The sequence below is a fragment of the Narcine bancroftii genome, chromosome 4, assembly GCF_036971445.1.
Source record: "Narcine bancroftii isolate sNarBan1 chromosome 4, sNarBan1.hap1, whole genome shotgun sequence".
Taxonomy (NCBI): domain Eukaryota; kingdom Metazoa; phylum Chordata; class Chondrichthyes; order Torpediniformes; family Narcinidae; genus Narcine; species Narcine bancroftii.
Window position 1 is genome coordinate 205,985,680 of NC_091472.1, and position 22,792 is coordinate 206,008,471.

At 43.8% G+C, this 22,792-nt stretch overlaps 1 protein-coding gene across 2 annotated transcripts in view; it reads left to right on the plus strand.

The window, feature by feature from the left end:
* LOC138761507 (breakpoint cluster region protein) overlaps nt 1–22,792 on the plus strand; it is a 294,540-nt gene that overhangs the window by 61,275 nt on the left and 210,473 nt on the right. The gene's annotated exons all lie outside the window — the stretch shown is intronic.

Sequence of the window (22,792 nt, forward strand, 5' to 3'; positions counted from 1 at the left end):
AGCCAAAAACAAAATGGTGGAAATACTCAGGCAGTCTGCTTGCATCTGTGGAAAAGGAAACAGTTGATGTTTCAAGTTGAAGACTAAGTGGATTTATGAAAAAATATCATCCAAAGAAATTCACAAAATAATAATGTCTGTTGGTGCAGATTAAGCAGAGAGCATTGAAATTTTGAGATCAGGGTTCATTCCTGTGAAAAGCAGAGCATATTGACCACCAGTGAAGTCTGTGGTTTAAAGACAGTAGTGCCACATAGAGGCTTGCATAAACAGTTTGTAGCCAGTCCTCACAGAATAATGGGAAACAATGGATGTAAACAAGACATCTGCAAATGCTGGAAAATTCGAGCAACACACAAACCTCAGGAGGAACACAGTAGGTCAGGCAACATCCATGGAAAGCAGGAAAGTTGGCATTTCAAGCTGAAAGTCCTTCATCAGTAATAGCAAGAAACCGGGCTGGCACACAAAAATGTAGGGTGGTGGGGGGATGGAAGAAGAGGACAGGCTGAAGGCAAATGCTGATGGGAGGAGAAAGAAAAGAAAGCAGCCAAGATGTGATCAGGGAAAGGGACAGAGGGATAAGAAAGATGCACTCTGGTAGGGGGAAGGAAAGGAAGGGGGTAGAGAGCTGGAGGAAGGAGAATATGGTGGATAGGCAGGTGGAAGAAGGGAATGAGAAGGAAAGGGAGAGGAAGAATGAGGTAAAAGAGAATTGGGGGGGCAAGGGAGCTCGGAAATTAGAGAAGTTTGTAGGATACCGTCTGGTTGAAAACTGCCAGGACGGAATAGCCCCTCTAATTTGCGGGTGGTCTCAACTTGGCAATGCATGGGGCCATGTAAAAATGTGTCAACATGGAAGTGGGAAGTGGGAAGTTTAGCAAAGATATTGGTCTATATGACGCTGGTGAGAGTGGATCTTTCCCTTGTTTTAGTATTACTCTAATTATTGCTGTTTTACATGAATCTGGTAAGCTTTGTGTTTCATCAATCTGGTTGATTACATCCAGGAGGACGGTATTAATAAGTCTTTAAATGTTTTGTAGAATTCTATTGGAAATCCATCCTCTCCTGGTGTCTTATTATTTGGTAATTTTTTTATTATCTCTTGTATTTCTACTGTTCCAAATGGTTCTGTTAATTTATTTTGTTCCTCTATTTGTAGTTTTGGTAGTTCAATTTTAGTCAAAATTCATCTATTTTCCCTTCTTTCCCTTCGTTTTCAGTTCGGTATAATTGTTCATAGAATTCTCTAAAGTTTTCCTTAATTTCTTTTGGATTATATGTAATTTGTTTGTCTTTTTTCCTTGATGCCAATACCATTTTCTTAGCTTGTTCTGTCTTAAGCTGCCATGCTAGGATTTTGTGCGTTTTTTCACCTAGTTCATAATATTTCTGTTTTGTCTTCATTATATTCTTCTCTACCTTATATGTTTGTAATGTTTCATATTTTATTTTTTTATCCGCCAATTCTCTTCTTTTAGTTGTATCTTCCTTCATTGCTAATTTTTTTTCTATGTTTACTATTTCCCTTTCCAACTGCTCTGTTTCCTGATTATAGTCCTTCTTCATCTTGGTTACATAACTTATTATTTGCCCTCTAATGAATGCTTTCATTGCGTCCCATAGTATAAACTTATCTTCCACTGATTCCGTATTTACTTCAAAATACATTTTTAATTGTTTTTCAATAAATTCTCTAAAATCCTGTCTTTTAAGTAGCATGGGGTTTAATCTCCATCTATACATTCTTGGAGGGATGTCCTCTAGCTTTACTGTCAATATTAAGGGTGAATGGTCCGATAGCATTCTCGCTTTATATTCTGTTTTTCTTAATCTATCCTGCATACTAGCTGATAACAAAAATAGGTCTATTCTTGAGTATGTTTTATGTCTAGCCGAGTAGTATGAGTATTCCTTTTCTTTTGGGTTTTGTTTCCTCCATATATCCAAAAGTTTCATTTCTTGCATTGATTTAATTATAAATTTGGTTACTTTGTTCTTCCTGTTAATTTTTTTCCCCGTTTTATCCATATTTGGATCGAAATTCAGGTTGAAATCCCCTCCTATTAGTATGTTCCCTTGCGTATTAGCTACCTTCAAAAAGATATCTTGCATAAACTTTTGATCTTCTTCGTTAGGTGAATATACATTAAGTAGATTCCAAAACTCCGAATATATCTGACATTTTATCATAACATATCTCCCTGCTGGATCTATTATTTCCTCTTCTATTTTAATGGCACATTTTTACTAATTAATATAGCTGACGCAAAATAAGCTACTCCCTTTTACAATAGATAACCTTTCCTTTAGAGAATGGGGAAAAAAAAGGGATTAAAAGAATAGAAAATTGTTTTTCAGGAAGTAGATTCTTATCCTTTGAACAAATGAGAGATAAGTACAATATAACTGGAGATACAGCGCTGGCATATTACCAATTGAGATCCTACTTGAAGGATAAATTAGGAAGCAATTTGAGTTTACCAGAGGGAAGTAACCTTGAATATGTGATTACAGATACAATGTTAATCAAAAGATTTATAACAAATATGTATATTAAACTGCAAGAAAAGGAGAATGAGGAAACAAATGGTAAAACTAAACAAAAATGGGAACAAGATTTAAATATAAAGATAAAAAAGGAAACATGGGAGAAATTATGTTCTGGAACGATGAGAAATACAATAAATACGAGGCTACGTATGATACAATATAATTGGTTACACAGACTATACATTACACCGCAAAAGTTAAATAAATGGGACCCAACAGTATCTGATAGATGTTTTCGATGTAAAAAAGAAATGGGAACAACAATTCATGCAATCTGGACATGTGAGAGAGTAGAAAAATTTTGGGATGATCTCAATCAGATATTAAATAAAATAACAGAAAACAATATACCAAAGAATCCAGTGATCTTTCTCCTAAGTAACATAAAAAACAAAGAATTTGGAATTGATTTGGAGGATGCACAAAAAAGATTTGTTAAGATAGCCCTAGCCGTAGCAAAAAAATGTATTATGTCAACCTGGAAATTGGAAGATAATTTGAAAATACAACAATGGTATATAGAAATGAATAAATGTATTCCATTAGAAAAAATAACATATAGTTTAAGAAATAATATTGAAATATTCAAACAAATATGGGAGCCTTACATTAAATACAATAGCGAAAACCTACCGGGTACAAACATTACCTAAGTTGATTGAAGGAGAAGGAAAGAAAAGAATGGACTCAGTAGAATTTCTGGTGTATTTTTGTTGAATGACAACATTGTCTGACTGGTTTAATGCAACCTAGATTGTATACCTAAAATGGATGAGAGGTGGGGGGTGGGGGGGTGGCCTGGGAGGAGGGAGGGGGGGGGGAGAAAAAGTCACTGTATATGTGTGAAAAAGAAAAAGTGTATATCATGACAATGAGATAGACAACAGACTCGCCAAGGCAAATAGCGCCTTTGGAAGACTACACAAAAGAGTCTGGAAAAACAACCAACTGAAAAACCTCACAAAGATAAGCGTATACAGAGCCGTTGTCATACCCACACTCCTGTTCGGCTCCGAATCATGGGTCCTCTACCGGCACCACCTACGGCTCCTAGAACGCTTCCACCAGCGTTGTCTCCGCTCCATCCTCAACATCCATTGGAGCGCTTTCATCCCTAACGTCGAAGTACTCGAGATGGCAGAAGTCGACAGCATCGAGTCCACGCTGCTGAAGATCCAGCTGCGCTGGATGGGTCACGTCTCCAGAATGGAGGACCATCGCTTTCCCAAGATCGTGTTATATGGCGAGCTCTCCACTGGCCACCGTGACAGAGGTGCACCAAAGAAAAGGTACAAGGACTGCCTAAAGAAATCTCTTGGTGCCTGCCACATTGACCACCGCCAGTGGGCTGATAACGCCTCAAACCGTGCATCTTGGCGCCTCACAGTTTGGCGGGCAGCAACCTCCTTTGAAGAAGACCGCAGAGCCCACCTCACTGACAAAAGGCAAAGGAGGAAAAACCCAACACCCAACCCGAACCAACCAATTTTCCCCTGCAACCGCTGCAACCGTGTCTGCCTGTCCCGCATCGGACTTGTCAGCCACAAACGAGCCTCCAGCTGACGTGGACTTTTACCCCCTCCATAAATCTTCGTCCGCGAAGCCAAGCCAAAGAAAAAAAAATATCATGGCTAATGTGATTTATGGTGTGAAAAATAAAAAATTTTTAAAAAAAAGTGGGAAGTGAAATTAAATGCGTTTGCCACTGGGACATCCTTGCAGTTGCAGCAAACAAAGCGGAGGCGCTCATTGAAGTGATTCTCATAATCTGCATTGCAGCAAATGTGGCCTCCTCTACATAAGTGAAACCAGATGCTGTTTCTGACGAAGGGCTTTCAGCCCCCAACGGTGACTGTCTTGCATTCCATGGATGCTGCCTGACCCACTAAGTTTCTCCAGCATTTTGTGTGTTGCTGCAGAAAACATTGGCCTGTTTTTTCCAGTTCGAACCTTCTACTCCTCTAATTAAAAATTGGCTTAGTCCAAGTAAAACCATTTGTGGCAAACAGTTTGTGAGCTGACCAATTAGTTAATTCATAGAACATGGCAGCATAGAAACAGATTCTTCGTCCTACAGCAAAGTTTCACTCCCAGATGAGCTCAATTTCTTCTATACCTGATTTGGAAGAAGGAAGAAGAACTGCGCACCCTTACTTCCTCTGATGAGGGTCTTCTGTCATTATCTGAAGATGATCTGCCTTCAGCAGAGTGAATCCAAGGAAAGCATCCAGTCCAGTCGAGTGCTGAAAACATGTGCTAACCAACTGGTTATTGCAGTCATGGGTATCTTCAGCATCTGAACAACAGGGCGTGGTACCCACCTGTTTCAAACAGGCTTCAATCGTGCCAGTACTCGAGAAGAATGTGGTAACCTGCCTAAACGACTGCAAACCAGCTCCTGTCTGAGAGGCAAAATGGATCTGATCCAACAGGTCTTGGGAGATGTCATCTCACTAGCTCGACACAAAACCCTGGACAGCAAAGATGCATTCATCATGATGCTCTTTATTGACTACAGTTCAACATTCAAAACTAATAAGCAAATTCCAAGACCTGGGCCTCAATGCCCCACTGTTTAATTGGATCTTGGATTTCCTCACCACCAGACCACAAATAGTGCAGACCTCCTCCAGCATCTCCATCAGCACTGGAGCACCACAGGGCTTCATACCCTTTCTCAATACCTGATTGTGTGGCTTAGTATGAGACCATCCACAAATTTGCTGACAATACCAGGATAGTAATGTAACAGATCAGCAACAATAAAAATTCAGCAAAACAATGTTTTTTCAAAACAATATTTTTATTAATGATTACAAACAAGATAACATTTTACTTAAACTTAACCCCAACTATGTGCAAATATAGTCTTGCTGTTGTGTTGTACTTGTCTGTTTCAGCTGTGGAGATTTACTCCTCAGCTGGTCCCCCCTCCCGTCGGTGTTGCTTTTGTCTTGCGCATGCGCAGTTGCGCACTTTTGTTTGGCTCCGTGAGCTATTTTTGTAGTCCTGAGTTCAGGGTTTCCACTGACCTCAGGGAGCGGGCTTCTCTCTCCACGGCGGGCTTCCTCGTACCGGTAAGGCCTTCACCTTCCTCCTCTGACGTCCTTCCTTCTTCTTTTCTTCCCGTTTTTGGTTTTTCTTTCTTTGCTGCCATTTTCTCCACACTTTCACTTTCACTTTGTAATGGTTTCTATGTTTGCGCCTTTGTTTTTTCTCTATTTTTTTTTACTTTTCTGGAGAGGGCTGGAGTTCCTCTACCGGCCACTACTCCATCATGTGACTCCCAACCAACTTCAAGGACCTTTCTTGAATCCATTGCACCCATACCGTTGTGAAGAAAACACAGCAGCACTTTACTTCCTCAGGAGTTTGTGGAGGTTCAGTATGACATTGGAAACCTTGGCAAACTTCTACAGATATGTCGTGGAAAGTGTGCTGACTGTCTGCAGCATGCCCTGGTAGAGGGGGCACCAATAACTTTGCGTGTAAATCCCTGACAAAGGTAGTGGACGCAGCTCAAAATATCACAAGCAAAACTCTCCCCACCATTGAGAAAATCTATATGGAATGCTGCCATCAAAGAGTAGCAGCAATCACCAACCAGGTTGTGCTCTGTTTTCACTGCTGCCATCAGGAAAGCAATACAGGTATCACAAGACTGGCACCACCACTTGATTTGGCAATAGCTGCTTCCTCTCAACTATAAAAGTCTTAAGACAATGATCTCGAAAGATCATGTCGATGTTGGGGTGGGGGGAGGGGAGAGACGATGAGATGGACTTCAGGAGGACTCAAGGGGACATGACCCAGTCCTCATCAAGGGCTCAGTAGTGGAGAGGGTCAAGAACTTCGAACTCTTTGGTGTCAACATCTCCAAGGATCTGTCCTGGAGCCTCCATGTTGATGCAATCATGAAGAAGGCCTGCCAGCAGCTATACTTTGTGAAGTGCTTGAGGAGATTTGGAATGCCACCAAAGTCTCTCGAGAACTTCGACAATTGTACCATGGAGAGCATGCTGTCTGGTTGCATCACTGGAGGTGCCAAATCTCAGGACAAGGAACAATTCATGAGGGTTGTTAACTCGGCCTGCAACATCATAGGCACCAGACTTCATTCCATCGAGGACATCCACATGAGGCAGTGTCTTAAAAAGGCAGCCTCTATCCTCAAAGACCACCCAGGGCATTCCCTCTTTCCTCTGCTACCATTGGAGAAAAGGTACAGGAGCCTAAAGATGAGCACTCAGCAACACAAGGACAGCTTTTTCCCCACTGCCATCAGATTCCTTTTCTTTTTAATATATTTATTGTTTAATTATAAACACATACACATATATAAATCCAATACTTACCAATTGTAGTTACCAATCCAATTGGTTACCTCAAATGCCTGGGCCCTGATTGCCCCCCTGCGATCCACCAGCGGTGATTGGCCAGTTTCACTGCTCTGCCGGCAGCTTAAGGAACTGGGTGTTTCAGCCCGCACGATGCTTTGCTGGTTGCCATGTTCAACGGCCATTTCCTGTGTCGGCCTGAGGTGCGGGCCACCTGGCGACTCCCCCGCCCCAGAACTGGTGATTGGGGCATTGTCTTTAGGGGGACGACCCCTGTGCCGAGGGGTCGGGTGAGTGATGGGCTGGTCAAAGTCCAAGTAGGCTGGTTTCAATCAGCCGAGTGTGAAAGTTTCTTCCCTGCCGCCATTGTCCAAAATACAGGTGGAGCGGTTGTGTCTGAGGACACGGTATGGCCCCCTCATAAGGCCACTGTAGAGGTGGCCAGTGATCCCTGCACCGAACAAACACTTATTTACGATCAGTAATGTTTTTTGGGACGTAAGTGCAGTGTTGGCCGTGGGGCCTAGTTTTAGCGGGGTCCAGGGTGCCTAGGCACTCGTTAGTCAGGACATTGTGGTCATTGGACGATACCCTAAGTCCTCAGAGGCCTTCATGATTTCGCCCAGTATAACTAAGAGCATGCCATAGACTAACTTGGCAGAGAATGCCTCGAGGTCCTCCTTGGGTGCGAATGCCTAATAGGACCCAAGGGAGTTTATCGGCCCAGTTAGGTCTGGTAAGCCATGTCATTAAGGCTGCATTAAGGTGTCTGGAACCTCTCCACCAACCCGCTGGCCCGTGGGTGATATGCCATGGTGTGGTGGAGTTGAGTCCCCAGGTCATGGGCTAAGACAGTCCACAGACTGGAAGTGAATTGGGCCCCCTGTCCGATATAAGGGGTTTGGGGACCCCGAAACGCGCTACCCAAGTGTTGAGTAAAGCCCGTGTGCAAGCTTCTGTGGAAGCCTCTGATAGTGGCACCGCCTCTGATCATCTGGTTGACCATTGTGAGAAGGTAGCATGTGCCTCTGGATATGGGTAAGGGTCTCACAATGTCAGTGTTGACATGTTGGCTCGAATGTCTGTGGTGGAGCTTTGATGTGAATCTGGATTTTGGATGTCTGGCACTAAGTACAAGTCTTAGCCCACAGGTTGACCTTTTTGCAGAGGCCGTGCCAGGCATATCTGTTCACCACCATTTTGATTATATTCCTGATGGTGGGGTGAGCCAAGTTGTGGTCAGAGTTGATAACACGCCTCTTCCATGCAGCTGGAATGACAGAGTGCGGTTTACCCTTTGAAGTGTCGCAGAGCAGCATGTGATTGCCGGGGGCAATCTGAATGTCCTCCAGTTGTAAGCTGGTGAGTGCTGTCCAATACGCCAGAATGTCAGGGTCTGCTTGCTGCATATCAGCCAGGGCCACATAGTCAATGCCAGGGGTACGGTCATTCACTGCCAAGATAGCTGGACAGGGTAGGGTGTCGGCCACCACATTGGATTTGCTGGCTCTGTGTTCAGTGTCCATTGTAAATTCGGAAATGTAGGGCAGGTGCCGCTGTTGCCCAGCTGACCACGGATCAGACACCTAACTGAAGGCAAAGGCAGAGGGAATAGCATCCACCTCAGTGGGTAATGGTCTGGCTCCATGTTGGTTGATAGGATGGCCCAGGAAGTCAATAGTCTCTTGGCCAAACTGGCATTTGACTGGGTTGGTTAGGCTGAAATTGCTCAGCCTGGAGAATGATTGTTTTATGTGGGCAGCGTGCTCGGTATGGTTGTGGCTGGCGATTAAAATGTCGTCAAGGTAGAGAAAGGCAAAATGCTGATCCGGCCCATTGCATCCATCAGCCTCTAAACTGCGTTTTTTAACCTGAAAGGCACGCAGAGAAATTTAAACAATCCAAAGGGGGTTAAGATGGTAGTTTTTGGGATCTGGTGATAGCCCCTGATAAGGTCCACCTTTGAGAATATCCGTGCCCCTTGGAGATTAGCACTGAAGTCTTGGATATGGGACACAGGATATCTGTCTGGTATGGTGGTCTTGGCGTTAGTCTCTGCATGGCCTCCAACCACCCACTGCCTTGGGGACCATGGAGAGGGGAAGCCCAAAGACTATTGGAGTGCCACACAATGGAGTTCCTTCATCTTTTTGAACTCGTCCATGGCTAGGTTGAGTTTCTCACGCGGGAGATGCAGTGCCCTAGTGTGGAAGGGTGTGCCCTCTGTAATGATTTGGTGCCTCACCTCATGTTTGGGTTCTGCCAAATGGAAGTAAGGCGTGGTGAGTGAGGGGAATTCTGCTAGGACCCGAGTGAATTCATTGTCGGCAGTACTCACTGAGTGCAGGTGGGGGCTGGTGGGTTCAGTGGCCTTGAGCGAGAGTGACTGGAATGTTTGGGCGTGCACCAGCTGGCACCCTTTGATATCCACCAGGAAATCTGGACCCAGTAATGGTTGTTGCACTGTAAGCTTCCAAGTAAATTGTCTCTACCCGAAGCGTAGGGGAATGGCGTGGGTGCCGAATGTTGGAGCTATTTGCTGCTCGGAGCTCCCAGTCCACTTTGCCGCAGTGGGCCTCCAGGCTAATCAGGGGAATGACGCTGTATTGTGCCCCAGTGTCCACCAAGAAATGTCGGCCCGACAGGGAGTCTTGAATGTGTAGTAGGCTATCCAGTTGGCCAATCGTCACAGCCATTAATGACAGCTGGCCAGGTTGTTTCCCTGGGGGAAACATGCGGGGGGTGGGGAGAAGCAACATCGACGGGCCTCGGAACCCCACCGTCAGTGACAGAAACAGTACTGCTCACCAGTGGGGCGTGGCATTTTGGATGGTCATTGGTCTTCCTGGTGAGATGCTGTCACCTGCTTGGGCAGCCACCTTCCTGGGGTCATCAAAGTTTTCCTCCGCCATCGTTGAGAGTGAGCATTTAAGCTCATGAGGACGGAAGGGGTCCTGGCCCCCAAACAGTTGGGCAGTGTTCTTTGAGAGCCCAAAAGTGCGGGTTAATAGCTCTTTGATAGCCATATGCCTTCCTTGTTCTGGGGCTTGCTGGAGGAAGTAGATGATACAGTCTGCAGTGTCCTGATCAAGGGCACTGACCATGTGGTAGTGGCGTGTGTTGTCGGTGGAGATTCGTTGAATGGCAAACTGTGCCTCGGCTTGCTGCTGGAACCATACCCATGGTTGCAATGTCCAGAAACCGGGCAGCTTCAATGCTGCGGCGTTGATTGGAGGTTGCTTTTCCATCTTTGGGTTCAAAGTGCAGTTTGCACCAGTCGGGGTCACCACTGTAGCGAGGTCGCTACAGCTACAATAGGTTATAGCTCTAAGGCTGTAGCTCGAATCTGCAGGGGAAGAAAGACACACACGAGTAGAGTGTATTCAAAACTGAGTTTATTCAGTTGCAGCTCTGTCTTTTATAGTAATCTCGGCCGTGTCACCACCGAGGCATGGCTTGAGCGGGCTGGCTGCCGATTGGTTACCTCGGATGCCTGGGCCCCAGTTTGGCTCCCTGCAATCTACCAGTGGTGATTGGCCAGTTTCACTGCTCTGCCAGCAGCTTATGGAAATGGACATTTCAGCCTGCACGATGCTTTGCCGGTCGCCACGTTCGACAACCATTTCCTGTGTCGGCCTGAGGTGCGGGCCATGGACTGTTGCAAAGTACCAATTTTCAGCTGTTGTCTTTGATCACAGCATCCCCACTACTGGATTTAGTATCTCAAGACATGAATGAGGGAAAGCAAAGACAGCTTGCTTGGTTCTCCATGTGCTACAAGAATATTCCACTTACTAAATAAGCCGTGGAACTTTTCAAATACACCCATCTTAGCAAAATTGTGCAGAAAATGGAAGTTGTCAAATAAAAGAGTAAAACATTGGAAGCTAAAGTCTTCCAACAGTGAATATTATAACTAATTCCATTGTGGGGAAAGGAGTTTATTTGAGTTTATTTGCAGCCTCACTTTGCCACAGACATTTTTTTGTAAATGTTCTCAGATTTCAGATGAAGCGTAAGATTGTAGATTTTTTTATTTTGATATTTACACAGCTGGAAGAATGGTTTCATGAAAGGAGTGACGGTTTGAGGTATAGCTACTGGTGTGGATTTGTGATATGTGGGTGTCTGAATCAGTTTCTCATTCTGTAGAAGCCAAACCAGAATTAACCTAGTTTTGTTTGAAACTTCGTGTGTTTCTATTGCTGAAAGTTTAATTCTTCACTTCTTCTCATTTGAGGTCAGCTTGAAAATTTATAATTGAATGTTATACAGTAAAACACATATAATAAGACATCAGAGACTTTGGAAATCCTGAGGGTCTCCGAGTCTTTGCAAATCCTGAGGGTCTCCGAGGTCGTGATGGTCTGGCATCTTGCTCACTATTTAGTGCAATCCAGCACAATCTAAGGTCCAAAGGTGTTAAGGTTGTTGGAGCTTTACAGTGGTAGCTTTGTCTTTTCAGTCCATGAAAGTTATTTGTTTTATAATTTTGTACAGGGAATTTTTGAATTGATGCAATATATCTTTGAGAACACCATCAAATATTGCACTAGAAAAGCAAACAATTGAAAATGTTGGAAATCTGGGGCAAAGGACGGGATGTGGGGTGGTGTGGAGTGAGGAGAAGGATTTTAGAAAAAAAAGGTCAGAGCAGAAAGAAACAGAATTAGGTAGCACAGTTGACATTAGCTGTTAGCGCAATGCAGTTACAGTTCCAGCAACTCAGTTTCAAATCCGACGCTTTCTGTACAAAGTTTATACATTCTCCCCGTGTCTGTGTGGGGTTTCCCCGGCTGCTCCTGTTTGCTCACACCCTTCAAAACATATAGGGTTGTTGGTTAATGGAGTGTAATTGGGTGACAAAGGCTTGTGGGTTGGAAGGACCTCTTAGAGTGCTGTACATCTATTTTAAATTTAAATGGTTTCAGGTTGAGCACTTCAGACCGAAAAGTGAGAAAACCAAGTTTTAGGTTGTATAATAATGTTGTTATAAATCCCTATTATAGTGTCATGTATATCAATAATCTGAAGATTCTGCCTTTCTAAGTAGTGATTCTTTTAAGTAAAGTTTGTATATTAGCAAGCTTGTTGGGCAGGATTTCTTCGCTAGAGGCTCAAGGGCCCAATCATCCACAGATATGGAAAGTAGCACAACCGAATCCGATTTAATTCCTGAATTTTAGACATATTAAACATTGATCAAGTCAAATGCATAAAATTCTACGACATATATTGCATTGTTAAAAAAAGGCCATTTATGGCTTCAAAACTCAATTTGCTGGAGGAACTTGGGACGAGCAGTGTCATTGGGAGAAAAAGAATTGTCATTGTTTGGGACAGAACCATTCATCGAGACGAAATGCAGAGGGGATATACCGTAAAAATCTGTAAATCTAGTTTGCTCAGGGTTTGGGTCAATTTGGATTTTCCAAATTCTCAGGCAGACCTTTTAAAATTCAAATTTAAGGAGGAATAAAGAGGTATAAAGAACAGGTCCATTTTGATAGTTTATTCATTAGCAAATACGGCATGCTTCATTTATTAGCACGAGCAGTCTAAAGAAAAATCAACTCAACACAACAAAATGTAAACAATTTCTTTCACTACAATGCTTGAAATTATGTTTAAAAATGAACATTGTAAAAAAAAATACAGTATACAAATTAATTTATTTGTGATAAGAATCTGGATTTATTGTCATGAACAAGTCATGAAATTTGGTTTTTTTACAGCAGCTTCATAGAGGAAACGTTCATATTATAACCATCAGACAACAATACAGATGCCTAACCTTTTATCCGGAATTTCAAAACCAGCAACCTCCAAAAACCGCCACTTTTTTCAGTAGATGATATTACACCTAAGTAACGTTAATTTCCAGGGCATCCTCCCTTACCTTTGGTGGAAAGGTGACTCTCGGCCCCCAGCTGGTGGGAGAGAAGCAGGGGATGGCTGGCTCAATGCAGAAACAATGGCCATCTTTCTTACCCATAATCCCCTATGCAGCTGGAACTGCTCAGGTGTTGGCAGAGCATGGGGGATTAAGGGTAATGGAGACATGTTGAGCCGTCGCTGTGATCCAGTACAGCACACCATAAACTCAGGGCTCGGCAGCATTGCACCCCTGCTGCCGCATCGGGGGTTAGGTGAGGGTGGGTGATGGATAGCACTGCCAGGGTGTGTCTGAGGGCTGGTCCGACAAGCTCGGCTCCACTGCCCCGTCGGGTCTCTCCTGCAGCTCTGCACCTCGTGTCTGGCCTTCTGCCCCACCTGGCCGCTGGCTCCAAAAGCCGATGCTGGCCATCTTTCTGGCTTAGCTTGCAGGCCACCCGTCACTCCTGACCTCCACCTGACCAAAGCACTGGACGAGAGTCTCCTGTATTGCTCATGTCGAATCACCACTCAGCCTGGTCAGCACCCCTGCTTCAGCTTAGCCAGCACCAACCCCCCCCCCCACTTACAGGTACAAAATAGTCTGGCACCACCCCTTGGGGGGGTGGGGCAATAGGAATAGGCAGACGGCTGGTGGGGGCTAGGTGCGAGGCATTTGGTTAAAGGGACCAAAATCAGTATGATTCCAAAATCTGGAAGATTCTGAAAATGGCAGGTGTCTGGTCCTGACAATTCCGGATAAAAGGTTAGGCACCTCAGACACCTCACAAGTATAGCCGCTGGTGACTCTTTGTAATTAAGGCAGCTCACACGGCTCATGGACAGATTCTCGGAGATGTTGATAATCAGGAATTTGAAGTTCTTGACTCTCCACTACTGAGCCCTTGATGAGGACTGGGTTGTATTCTCCTGAAGTCCACAATCGTCTCCTTGGTTTTGCTGAAATTGAGCGCAAGGTTGTTGTCGTTACATCATTCAATGAGCTGATCTATCTCCCTCCTGTTCGCTTTCTCATTGCCATTGGTGAAGCTGCTGACAACTGTAGTTTCCTCCGCAAACTTGTAGATGGCATTGGAATTGTGCCTGGCCACATAGTCATGGCTGAGGAGACGTTGTTTCCAATTCGTATTGACTGTGGTCTTTCTATGAGAAAGTCAATGATCCAGTTGCAGAGTGGGGTTCCGAGGCCTACAGTTTGTAGCTTCTTGACCAGCACAGAGGGAATAAAGTGTTGAAGGCTGAGGTGTAGTTGATGAAGAGCAGCCGTACATATGAATTGCTGTTTTCGAGGTGATCCAGAGCTGAGTGGAGAGCCAACGATATTGTATCTACTGTGGAGCGATTGTGACGATAGGCGAATTGCTGTGGGTCCAGACCTTTGCTTAGGTACGTGTTAATTCTCACGATGACCAGCCTCTCAAAGCATTTAATCACAGTAGAAGTTAGTGCAACTGGGCCATAGTTGTTGAGTCAGCTCACACTACTCTTTATGGGAACCGGGATGATTGATGCCCTTTTGAAACTGACTGCCATAGTGAGAGGTTGAAAATGTCCATGAACACTTCGGCTAGTAGGTTGGTGCAGATTTTCAGTACCATGCCAGGGCCTAACGCCTTGCGAGGGTTCACCCTCTTGAATGATGTTCTGATGTTGCCCTCAGGCATTTCAAAGATTCTAGTAGACATTGTTTGGTTCTTCTTTCCAAAGCTGTCATAGAAGGTGTTCAGCTCATTGGATAGTGAAGCATTGCAGCCATCTATAAAGTTCACCTTTGCTTTGTAGACTGTCATGGCCTGAACTCCCTGCCATCGCTGGCGTGTCTCTGTCTCTAGTTTCCTCCGGAATTGCCACTTTGCTTCGGAGATGGCCTTCCGCAGGTTGTACCTGGACTTCTTGTAAAGATGTCAATCCCTGGCCTTAAACACACTTGTTCTTGCCCTCAGCAGGTTGCAGATTCTTTGATTTATCCAGGGCTTCTGGTTGGGAAGCGCCTGGCATTTGCACATGGGCACACACTCTTCTACTTAGGTCTTGAGGTCCTGTAAGATTACCTATATTAAATGAGGTCGCCTGTTGCCACTGTGCATCTGTGGTGCTTAAGCACACATGCACACAAAAGCCTGCTAAATAAAAAAGTTTGAGAGTTTTGGGTGGTCCAGATTTCTGGCATCCAGACTTTTGGAGTTTCACTGTTGGTGGAGTAATGAGGACAGGGTGGGAGGGGTTGGACAGGGGCCGGTGGGTATGGGTGAACTAAGGCAGGGTGAAAGATGATAGACAGAGGCAGTTGATTGGCAGGAGGGAGAGGGGGTAGAGAGAGGCCAGAGAAACAGGTCTAGTGGAGGAAGATGAGCCACATGGTGGTGGGGAGAAAGGAGATAATAGTTGCCAGTGCTGAAGAATTCTAATGAGAAGGTGACAATAGTGATATGAGAGACCAGTTGGAATTAAAGGTGGAGGGTGGGAAAAGAATCCAATGGAAGAAAATGTCATTGGAATAGCATAGACCCAAAGAGAGAAGGAAATAAGAATGGGTGAAAGTGTGAGTGGCAAAGGGGTCAAAATAGGCGTGGGGAGGAGAAAAGGGGAAGAATGGAAGTAGCTCAGAGAGATTTATTCCCTGAAATTGGAAAATTCCATGTTAGTTCCATTGGGCTGCAGATTCCCCAGGTGGAAAATGAGGTGCTATTCCTTTTATTTATGTTGGGCCTCACTCTTATAGTGGAGAAGGGCCAGGAGAGATAAGTCAGGGTGGGAATGGAAAAGGAAATTGAAATGGCAGCAACCAGTGGCTTGGAGTTGCCATTGTGGACAGAGCGTAGATCTCCTGTGAAAAGGTCCCCAAGTTTGTGTTTGGTCTCACCGATTTAGAGTGAAAATGCAATAGGTGAGGTTGGAGGAGATGCTGGTGAACCTTTGCTTTCTATGGAAGGGCTGTTTGTGTCCCTGAATGGTGGAGAGGGAAGAGGTGTAAAACCAAGTGTTGTACTTCCTGCGATTGCAGGGTGTCACGGAGAGGTGGGAGGGGAGGAATGAGCAGATAAGAGTTACGAAGGGAGGCGGAAAGTGGTGGAGATGGGTAGATGCGGCTGGTGTTGGGGTCGAGTTACAGATACTGCAGTCTTTTATATGTTCCTTATTGTGGTTTCATTTGGTTAATATTTTCACCCTAATCTTGGAAGCAAGCATCTCAGAGAAGGGTCTAAGTTGACTTTGTCATTAGGAAACAGGAACAACAGTATATGCAATTTGGGCATGTGAGAAAGTGGAAAAGTTTTGGGAAGATCTAAATCAGGTATTAAATAAAATCACAAAAAGCAACATACCAAAAAATCCAGAGATCTTTCTTCTAAGTCAGGGGTGTCAAACTTAAATTCACGGAGGGCCAAAATTAAAAACTTGGACTAAGTCGAGGGCTGAACTAAATATTTATTGAAAATTTTCAACAACATCTGTATGTTTTCTCTTCTTTCAACATATGTAATGTTAAACTTTAGGATATAACTTTAGCAGGATAATGTTACAGGTCAGGAGTAGGTAGCTCAAGTTCATCCTTTGCTTGACCTGAGGGAAACCTATTTGGTCCCTGTGGAGATGTAGTCAGCATTCACAGGCTGCGTCCATTTTGGCCTGCATCAGGACTCAGCATTTCCTGCTCACTCCTCAGGCTCTAGGCCTCTATTCACCCTCGACCCACCATCCCTCTACCTGACCAGTCCTTTACCCAACCTCTACTCACCCCTCACTCCACTCGCTCTGCCTCTACCCACCCCATCCTATACACGCCCCTCTACTGCCTCTCCCCTCAACCTGTTCCTCCCTCTACCCGTCTCTCACCCTCTAATCACCCCTCCCCTACTCGCCCTGCCCCTCCCCTTTTACCACTTCCCTATCCACCCCTCCTTCTACTCATCCCTCCCTCTAACTGCCCCTCGCACCACCATAACTTCCCCTGCCCATTACTCCTCAACTACACCCTCTGCCCACCCATGCTTACCCACCCACTCAGGCCCAGCGCGCTGCCGATCAGCCTTTGCGGACAGCCACCATCTCTCTCTTCACGTGCAGGGCCGAACCAGCCGTCCCTGGGGTCCACGCGGGTGCAAGTGCTGAAGGCCGTGGCGACCGGGAGAAGTGCGCTCGCGCTATGGAAGGGCCGTCCAGTGCCAGTCGCGCGGGGCTCGCGCTGCCCGGGGGCTGTGCGCAACCTGCCATGCCCGTCGCGCCGACAGGAAATCACAGGCGCTCGCCCATCCGCCGCACCGCTCGACAGGTGGGAAAAGTGACTGGTTGTGCGGGGAGCCTTCCAACTGGCTTGCCGGCTGATGACATCGACAGACTTCTCGTGTTACAATTTCTCGTGTTACAATGGGGAAGGATGTGCAATGAAGGGGGAGGATAGTGGGGGTGACATGACCAAAAAACAGCATCGGCTCTCGCTGCAGGGCGGGCCACCTCTAATACATTTTTAAAATGATCTTGCGGGCCAAATTTGCCCCGCGGGCCAGAGTTTGACATGTGTGTTCTAAGTGATATAAGAAGTAAAGAACTTGGCCTTGATTTGGATGGAGCACAAAAAATAGCCTTAACTGTAGCAAAAAAAAATGTATAATGTCAACCTGGAAATCAGAAGATAGCCTGAGAGTACAGCAATGGTACATAGAAATGAATAAATGTATTCCATTGGAAAAAATAACATATAATTTAAGAAATAACATCACAGTATTCGAATCAAATTTGGGAACCGTACATGGAACAGAACAGAGAAGTCCTACCATGGACCTCCACCATCTAAAATGACAGAAGGAGAAGAAGACAAAATGAACTGACCCAGTGTGTAAAAGTAGATGACACAATTTTCTTTTTTATTTTCATTGTGTGATGACATTGTTTAATGGGTTTAATGTATCATATATGTTGAACGTTGAGTGGGTGGGGAGGGAGGGAAGGGAGGGGGGAAAAGGGGAGAAAATGACTCTGTGTATATTCAAGAGGGAAATGTTTGTGTATTTTGGTCAATATGGTTCATAGTGTGAAAAATAAAAAAAAGGCTGTTTAGCATTTAACCAATGTGTGAAGTAGTTAACCATATCATCATGTTATTATGGTAGGTTATTTTCACCAAAGGTAAAAGCTAACCAACAATTATATAATCCTAAATCCTCACTCAGCCTCCAACCTTTTAATTTTCTATGCCAACAAAATGTACCCATTTCTGATGTTTGAGAAAGTGGTGAGCAGGACTTGAAAGTCTGAAGGACAAAGAGTATAAGGACATAGGAATAGAATTTGGCCATTCAGCCCACTGAGTCAGCCCTGCTATTTCACTATCTTTTTCAACTCCATTCTCTTGCCTTCTTCCCTTAACACAATTCCCCTTGTAATTAAGAACCTATCTACCTCTATCTTCCACAGTCATCCGCGGCAATGAATTCCATAGATTCACCACCCTCTGGGCAAAGAAATTTCTCCTCATCTCTGTTCTAAAGGGATGTTTTTGTATTCTGAGGCCATGCCCTCTGGTCCCAGACCCCTCCCTGACCATCGGAAACATCCTCTCCATGTCCTTCCATTATTTGATAGTTTTCAGAGATTTCCCCTTCCCCCTTCATTCTACAAACTCCAGTGAGTACATCAAATGCTCCTCTTATGATAACCCTTTCATTCCAGGGGTCACTCTAATGAACCTCCACTGGACCCTCTCCAATGCCAACACATGCTTCCTGAGATAAGGAGCCCAAAACTACACACAATATTCTGCACGGTCTGACCAATGCCTCAACGTTACATCTTTGCTTTTATATTCAATCCTTCTTGAAATGAATACAAGCATTGCAATTCCTTCCTTACCACTGACTTTGCCTGCAAGTTATTTTTCAGGAAATCGTGCATGAGGACTCCCAAGTCTCTCTGCACTTCAAATTTCTAAACTCAATGCATGCTTCGAAAATAGACTACATCTTTATTCCTTCCACCAAAGTGCATGATCAATCACACTCTATACTGTATTCCATCTGTCATTTCCTTGCCTTATCTCCTTACCTGTCTAAGTCCTTCTGCTGTCTCAGTGCTTCCGCAACACTACCCACTCCTCCTCCTATCTTTGTATTCTCCACAAGCTTGCCACAAATCCATCAATTTCGTCATCCAAATCATTGACATATGACATGAAAAGAAACGGTCCCAGCACAGAGCCTGTGGAACACCACTGGTTACTAGCAGCCAACCAGAAAAGGCCCTTTTTATTCCCTCTCTCTGCCTCCTCCCAGTCACTTAATCTCTCCATGCTAATATCTTTCCTATTAATACCAATGAACTCTTATCTTGCTTAGCAGCCTTGAATTTGGCACCTTGTCAAAAGCCTTCATGAAATTCCAAGTAAATTACATCCACTGGCTTTTTGTTATCTCCTCAAAAAATCCCCAGCAAGTTTGTCAGGCAAGATTTTCCCTTCAGGAAAAGGTGCTACTTATTTTACCATGCTGCCTCCAGGTTCCCTAAAACTACATCGTTGATGATAGATTCTAACATTTTAACCAACCGTCAAAGTTGGACTAAACAGCCTATTATTTCCTGTCTTTATCTCCCTCCCTTCTGAAAGAAGGAAGTGACAATGGCAACTTTCCAATCTTCCGCACTAAACCAGAATCCAGTGATTTCTGAAAGATCACTTCCTCTCCTCAGATATCTCTTTATGAATCCTGGGGTGTAGTCCATCTAGTCAGACTTTGGAACTTCCCCAGCACTACTTTCTTAGTAATAGTGACTACACCTATTTCTACCCCTTGATACTCTCTAACTTCTGTCATACTGCCTGGTGTCTTCTATAGTGAAAACTGACCCAAAATAGTTTGTCTGCCATTTCCTTATCTCCTGTTATTTCTCCCAGCTTCATTTCCAGTGGTCCTTTGTCCACCCTCGCCTCTTTTCCTCTTTATGTACCTGAATTTGGCCTGAGTTAAGCTCAGAAACTCCAGCTTTACCATCATCCCTACTAGTGTCTGCTTCAATCAACGACCAGCTTCTCTTTCAATATCTAAGACTTTATAAAATATTGATTAATCTGTTTCAGGGAGCTCACGCTGTTGTATATTCAAAATAAGCAGACCAAGCAAGCAAAAGGTCTGTCAATATTCAGTGGAGTTCTTGAAGTTTGGGTTTATATCTGTTATACGCCATGAACGTGCATTTTTTTTGCCTATTATGCCAACAGACTGACAAATGAATCAAATGAAGGCAGACTGTCTTGAAGCTTATTTTGAGGGTAAAACATCCCAACCATGTCATTTCGAAATTGGAATATTTTAATTTACTGGAAGAGAAATTTGAAACATAACTTAATTATTCACTGCTCAAACTACAGCCCTGAATCATACTCTGAAGCTAGCTATGAAAGCATGGGAAGAATGATACGATTGTGGAGGAATTGATTAAACCTGCAGTCTCATTGTTTCTCAAAACAGTTCTACAAAAGAGTGATAAAGATGTCCGAGCAATGCCATTGAGTAATAGTACTATCTGCAACATGGGTCAAGATGTTGAAAAACAGCTTATTGAGAAGTTGAAATCACAAAAGTTCTCAATACAACTGGATGAATTTACCGTAGGGGAAAGTGAGGTTCTGTTATTGACATGCATGAGATACATTGATCAGGAAGAGTTTCAAGAAGAGATGTTGTTTTGTGAATCATTAGAAACAACAGCTGCTTTCAGGTGGAATAGTTGGGAGAATGTGGTTCTGGAGCCACCTGCGGGTGTGTGCGAAGCTACATTGAGGTGGCAGCGCTGAAGGCGCTGTTCTGGCACCTGAAAGGTCCGCAGCAGGTAGGGATACTGCGGAGCAAACGCCGGCTCCTGTCCACTGTGGCCGTAGTCCCGCCCGCTTTCAGGTGCCATGGGGGAGCTCTTGGAAGCAGAGAATACACCGACCCGAGGAGGGTTGGGTAATCCGCTTTCAGGTGGCCTCCCATCAGCCACATTTGGGTATTTTAGTCGGCTTTAAGTTGCAGTATTCTGGTCACCTGAAAGTGGCAAACCACTTCTGCAGTTGATATCTACAGCAAGCTCAAAAATTATTTGGATGAAAATGAAAAACTAAAAGGAAACATTGTATCTCGTGTTGCAGATGGTGCACCTGCTATGAATTAAAAAACAGGATGTTTAAAATTAATGAAGTATGAAAATCTAAACATGTTGCTTGTGCATTGTGTTATCCACTGAGAAAACTTAGTTGCCAAGAAAGTTTCCTCTTCTACACGAGATACTACATTCTGTGATCAAGGGTATCAATGCTATCAAAGCTAATGCCAAGTGTGAACGTCTGTTTAAGCAGTTTTGTGTCAATAAAAATACAGAACATGAGATTATTGCTTCACACTGAAGTAAGGTGGTTGTCAAAAGGAAACTGATTCAAAAGGTTTATGGAACTGTTTAATCTCCTCAGAGTTTTTGAAGTTATTGCTAACAACAGATGGCAAAGCTTATGTGAGTTACTTGACGGACATTTTATTTGAATAAGTGTGAAGTTACTAATGCTGCTACAGACGTCATTGTTGACCATTTGAAAATGTTAGTTACTGACTTCAATGATAGATCTTCGTGATTTAAAGGCAATGGATTGGTTAACTCCGCCATTGCTAGTGGACTTAACTGAAGTTCCAGTGGAATACCAAGGGGAGTTGCAACATGATGAATCTGTGAAAACTCTGTTCAAAGTGGAAGGAACCATGAGATTGACTGATTACTTTAGCAAGGGAACTATTGATAAATTTTCCAGCATCTTATTTAGTAGAATGTGGCTGCAGTGCTGTTAGTGATTTGCTACAAGAGAAACCAACTGGAAATTACAAAATGTGGAGATTGAAGGTTGAAACTAACAAAATTAGTCCCTCGAATCAAAAAAAAATCTGCAGCCAGCATCAGGGGCAAGGTTACCATTGAAATGGTGACAATCGTTGAATATATTTTTGAGTTGAATATGAAATATGTTTCAGTCTATTCACAACCTTAATTACATTGAAATACATTTGCAGTAAATGATTTAATTAAAACTTCTTTTGAATATATAATCTTTTTCCGCTCATGGTGGGGTGTAAGTTTTTTGAAAAATTAAAGTGGGGTCTAGGGCAAAAAAGGTTGAGAACCACTGTTCTACACTATCCACATCATTTCCAACCTCTATGTCATCTGCAAACTTCCTGCCCACCTGTGACACTTCTTTGTGCAAGCCTATTATAAAAATCACAATGAGCAGGGGTCCTAGAACAGATCGTTGTGGAACACCACGATTCACCGACCTTCAGTCTGAATACATTTCATTTACTACTACCGACTGTAGGCAAGCCAGTTCCAAATCCAGACAGCCAAGGTTCCTTGCATCCCATACCTCATGACTATCTTTGTCAAACGTGTTACTGAAATCCATGCAGAACACATCTACTGCCGTACCTTCCATTTCTTTTTGTCACCACCAAAAACTTAATTAGGCTCATAAGGCACAGTCTTTCCCTCACAAATCCCTGTGGACTATCCCTGAGAACTCTGTACTTCTCTAAATGCTCATAAATCCTGCCCCCAAGAATCCTCTCCAATGGTTTGCCCTCCATTGATGTAAGACCCTCTGATCTATAATTTGCAGTATTCTCCTATGACCAGCCATGAATAGATTAAATGGATAAGAAGGCTCAACAGGCCCTGATATATGAGTTATACCTTTGTTGAGAGTGTCTTGAATGTTGTGTGTAATTGTGGTTAGTTAAGTGTTAAATGTTGAGGGTGGGGAGGGAGGGAGGGGGATGAAAATAGCTTGAACTCTGTAGAAAACTTTCTATAAAACTGATAATTGTAAACTGTCGTCAATGCTGATATTGTTAACATTGGCACTGATAATGTTGATAACTGAGTTTAAATATGGAAAATTATAAATAAATATTCATAAAAAAGGCTCAACGGGCCAGATGCCTGATTCTTGCTCCTTTTTCTTTTATGTTCTTACATCAGCAGAA